This window comes from Hordeum vulgare, chromosome 7H, assembly GCF_904849725.1.
Source record: "Hordeum vulgare subsp. vulgare chromosome 7H, MorexV3_pseudomolecules_assembly, whole genome shotgun sequence".
In the NCBI taxonomy this organism is placed as follows: domain Eukaryota; kingdom Viridiplantae; phylum Streptophyta; class Magnoliopsida; order Poales; family Poaceae; genus Hordeum; species Hordeum vulgare.
In genome coordinates, this window is record NC_058524.1 from 413337660 (window position 1) to 413343225 (window position 5566).

The window sequence follows — 5566 nt, forward strand, 5'->3', positions numbered from 1 at the left end:
AAATTATCAGATTATAGACATTTTTTATAAATTAAAGGCGTATGGTATTTTTTTTCACGTTACAACGCACGGACCCTTTTGCTAGTTTCTAATAACGTTTTATCATAACATACGAAAAGAAAAAAATATCGTTAAAACTAATTAAAATTCAAGCCATAGCAGATAAAAGCAAGATGAGACAATCAATTACAATAACTAGTGAAATAAACAAAATACCATAAGTGAAAAACGGCAGGATGAAGCGCACATTAGCCTCTAATCAAAAGAAAGAGGGTTCATGAATTTGAGATTAGAGTACGTTTTTTTCTCAAAAGTAATAAGTTTGCTCGTGCACATCTCGTTAAAATCCAATATTTTTTAATTTCTAAAGCTCACATGTGCGTGCAATGATTCTCGAGTACATCCGTGCACTCTCGGAGTTTAATAAATCTTGATGGGATGCAATCAGTAACAATCCTAAACCTGCAAGAGTTTGCATTTTCTGGTATTTTTGACTTTATTTTTACTGCTGCTGATCATTTATACGGGGTGGATTACATGGGCGACATGTTATGTGGCTGGGTTTCGATTGGTTGGACTCACCGCTTTGACCGAACATTCCTTCTCCTTCTCCTTCCTTCTACAAAGATACGTATGCTCATCTGAAAAAAATTAAGACCCCTATGACACTCCTCCACGACCGCACATCTAAAAAAATCGTCCGCACACGTTTCCTCCTCCTCTGCTGCCGCCGCTTACCCTCCCTCCGCGCCGGCCCGCTCCTCTACTACCTCCCCCTGCCCCTCCTTTCCCCCTCCCAGGACGGGCGAGGTGTGGCCATGGCGGCAGCATCCGAAGCAGGAGGAGAGGGGACTAGATGTGCCGGTACGGGTCGACTACGGAGGTAGTGACAGCCTACGCGACGTAGGCTGCGACAGTCAGGCAATGCGGGAAGGTTCCTCTCTTGCCCGTTGACGGCCGCGTCGTTCCGGCCCCACACGCGCACCTTCCCGCTGGCGAGGTTTCCCGTCGAGGGATCTGGCATCCCTGACAAGCGTGGAGTCCCATCACCGCGCCTTGCCGTTGGTTTTGTCTCCGCCAAGCGTCATCTCCACCTTGCCGAGGCAAAGCGCCGTCTCCACCTTGCCGAGGCTGCCATTGCTGCTCATGAGTGACACCATCGCCACCCAGCAGACCTCAAGCCGTTGATGGGATGCCTCACTGCAGTTCATTGGTGGACAAGCTTCACCCGCACTGAGTGAAGACGACGTGAGGAAAGACCAGGACGGGCGACGCGTCTTCCGTCTCGGCCACTGTCACTCTAGCTACCCTCCACCTGCTCGACAGAGTCCTGCGCGTGGACTGCCTCGAGCGGCTCCCACCTGAGCTCGCTGGCTTGGCTCGCTCCGTGCTGCATGTCAGGCACTCAGCGCCATCTCTCTCTCTCTTTGTGTGTGTGTGTCTGTGTATTATTTGATTATTTCCTTATGTGCAATAGTCAACTGGAGGCTGTTCTTTGATTTTGTTGGTTCTGGCTCTGAATATTACACATGTGATCTTAGAGGTCATGAGGCGATCGCTACATGCCAGCCTGAATGCCGGACTGAAGTCTGACACCTTGAAGGTACTTCTTTTCTACAGTTTCTGATGTAGGAACTATAGTTTTGATGTATGATGATAAACTTGATCCTGCCCTATGCTCGACTAAATTGCAGCATAACCTGAACTGCGGTCTGCTAGAGTTTATGTTGTATCCGTCAATATCGTTGAGCTAGCAAGTGCATCAACGCATAATCTTTAAACGGTGTTAGATAGGGCGTGTGTACCAAACTGACTATATGTGCAACTTGCGATAGTGAAGAATCAGAGGCTGGTACAGAAACTTTTCAACGGGAGCATATTTGTAAATTTGAACCCGTCTTTTCGGGATCCACAAGATACAAGTTCAAATTAAATATCAGAAGAATTTTTGTATACTCTAGCATAGCAGCACCAAGGGTTTAGACGGTGTTGTGTTGTGCTACTCAGAGAGCCATCAAAAATCATTGTGCTTGGGACATCATGTCAGCTTAAAAGAACTATGTACATTGCAAAAATTGAAGATTTGTTTCACTCTGCCGTTGTAGCAATACTCCTCCCAGTAAAGTACTGCCGCTACTGTCATCTGAACAATTTCCCTAATATTGTCCTGTGAGTTTCAAAGAACAACTTCTTTACGGTCAGAGTAGTACAGTGATGCAACATAATAAATCATTTCAGAGAACTGCATTTTTCAAAACCAACAGGAGGATTCAGTTTCAGTTTCTTTCGTCTTGTGAGGTGTGTAAACCATGACCAACAAATTAGAAGATCCTAGAGCTGACTTGCTACTATGTTTTGAGGTCACCTTTGTGAAGTGTGCCTGCACAAAAAAATTATACTTCCATGTCTTTTCCTTTCTGATTAGTTGTTTTTGTTAATGCGAGTGTGGGGAAATCAAATTCCCGGTCATTACTTTTCTTAGGTACAGTGAATTTTCTAATTTATCGTTCATGTTTTTTTTCCTAGAAACAAATTTTGGTTATGCAAAAGGTATATATGTATCTTTTGATATACTCCCAAATCATGTTTTGATATGCTCTCCATTATAGTGTTCTATTATTTTTCAGATGAATTTCACAATCATTAATCTCAATTAACCATAGCAGATTTCAGTATTCTAGATAAATACGGTTTTGCACATATGTGTTTCCTTGTGTGGTTTCAATGAAATTTATTGATTTGGTACAATCTTGATCAATTTGATTATTTTTTGTTTCTTACTAGCAAGAAAAGGCTGATCTCATATTTTTTTGCAGCATTGGGATTTACTTTTTACATGGCACATTTTGGAGTGGACAATGAGGTGAGAACTTAAAACTAAACGACCTGATCAATTAGATATTCAGTGTTTATATTTTGTGCGAGATCAGTTTTTACGCTAAATATCCATTGCAAATGTATTCTGCTGAAATTTGTTGGACGCTATCTTTCCTCTCTCGGTTATCTAACATGCATATTCAATATGTCTACTATTCATAGATATATGAGTTATTCGTGGGGAAATATATTTCTGCTTGGTTGTGTTTCAGACATGCATCTGATAATATTTCAGATTTAAAGTTCATGTTGTTGTCAATTTTGTACAAATTCAAATTCCCTCTAATGCCATCGGTAAGATCAACTCAGATAATAGCTCAAGTTTGTAAAGACACTCAACCAATTTGACATAGATTTGCCGAAGAGACGGAGTGAAGACACCAAGCCGAGTAGATCGGTCATGTATGGCGTGCTCTTTTTTTCCTGCTTAGTGGTCAAAACTCTAAAGGTGATCTATATCATACTAAGAGTTTGATGCATTGTCCTTCTTCCCTGTACATCATATACTTAATGAGTGATTCATAGAGTTTCTAGGTTATTGGTATCCTATAAGGTAGGGGGAGACATGCTTTTGTTTTATTTTATGGCAGATTTGTTTCATTCATGTAAGCTTTGCTCCCCTAAATAAGATCTCTTTGGTGACATGTATAATGGAGCAGTAGTTGAGCATTTGTTGAAGTCCTAAAATATTTATCGTATACTCATGACGACGAAACACTTAATAACCATAGCGTTTGTTCCATGGTTTCTGTATGTTTTGGATGTTATGCCAATTCAACATCACTCGCTGCGACGAAGAATGCCTGCTCCTAGGGCTTGAGGAAATAGAGCGCCCAGTAAAGGAAGAATTTGAGGAAAAGTACATGTGTGGCAACCACCTCGGACGAAACAGTCGTTCTCTCTTCTGATGAAGAAAGTAACGACAAGACGTGAAGATCAAAGCCTATCTAGAATGCTAACAAGCACACATGTTCTACTTCACTTAGTTCTACTCTCTGTCCACGATGTTGTATTTGTTTGTTCATTCATGCATATAGGCTACCTAGACATGTGGTTGAACTCAAATAACTTAGATTGTCTACTGTCTTTCCATAAACATATCAGCCTGCAAAAGTGCAAATATATACAAAAGTTACTTACCAAAAAAAGTAGAGTACCGTCATAAGCACACGAACCAACAAATGAAACTGTAAATTAATTACGGCATGCGCCGTGCCTTTGTCCAGCTAGTACATCACAAACTTGGCTGAAACATCAATTTTTTATCCTTTGAGGATACAATAAAATAGGATTTTCTATTTTTGTGCTCATCTTTCCTTAGAGCAACTCTAGCACACCCCGCATCCCGCCCTGACCCGGAAAATAACCGTCAAAATACGGTCGGGACGGAAAAACCTATCCGACCAGACTCCGCATCCCGCCTCGGTCCGCAAAAAAATTTGGGGGGCACGACAAAATCTCGACCCCAACCCGCATATTCGCGGGTTCCCCCCTCGTCGTTGCGGTGCCCTGCATATAAGCGGAAGCGTTTGATGGAGGGACATTTCAGCCCGATTTCCCCCACCAAAGCGTATTCCGCGAATATGTTTTTTTACGGGTCCGTTATGCGGGGTGTGCATGTGCGGCCGTGCGCGCCAGCCCGCAAAGCTGTTTTTGCGGACCGAACGGATGCGGGGTCTGCTAGAGTTGCTCTTAGTTATGCTCAGTTTTGCCCAAGTCATCTAACTTTGCTCAACTCTCTCCTCCATCACTTGATGCATTCTCACAAAAGCCCAAACAGAGCCTTCCTGCTGGGTCAAAGCAGTTCTGGTGTTGTTACAAACGCGTGGGGCTTGATATTGATCACATGTGCTCGTCGCATATGGCAAGTGGGCTGAAACCGCGTATGATGAGTGGGACATGGGCTGGGTGAGCTATCACTTTGTTTTGCTTAAATTATCCCAACACAAAGCAACCGTATCCCCCAGCCCCACCAGTCCCACGCATCCGTCACAGTTGTCGTGCCGTGAGCAGCTGTGCCGCCCACTCCCACGGTCCGTTCGAGCTCTAATGATGCAGCATACTGGTACAATGGCTTTGCCCTCCAGCCCATCTTCAAGAACCATCCATGATCTTGGTCGCCCGGTAAGTTTCAAATATAAACCGTATAAACTAGGGTTCGTTTATGAGTTGATTTAATGGGTGATTGAATTGTTGTTTGATGAGTTAGTTTGCTAGAGTTTGCAAATAGGATCGACGTATATTTAGGATTGGATTCGTGTCAGTGATACTTTTGCGAGCAAGTTTGCAAATAGAAAACCCTAGAAATTAGGATTCTTTGAATGTACCCTCGATTTTATTGCGGATTCATTGATTCTGTGGTAATTTTGATCTGAAAAACTAAGAGAGCTTTTGATTCTCTGATTTGCAAATTTGGTATTTGATTGATGGCTAGCGTGCTAGGTATGAAAGGGGATGATATATTTTGTGTGTGTGTGCTGGAGATGAGCTCTTGATGGCCAAGTACAAGGAGATATGCTCCAAGTTTCCGAGCACAAAATCTCTCGTATTGCACTCATTGGGCTAACCTTGGAAGTGGCGAGGGATAAGCTAAAGTGGATGCTTACTAAAGGCAAGGGGTCAGTCCCAACTGATTTCCCCCCATGGGCAATGACAGTGGCGATGGAGTGTCTAGATCATCAACAACGAG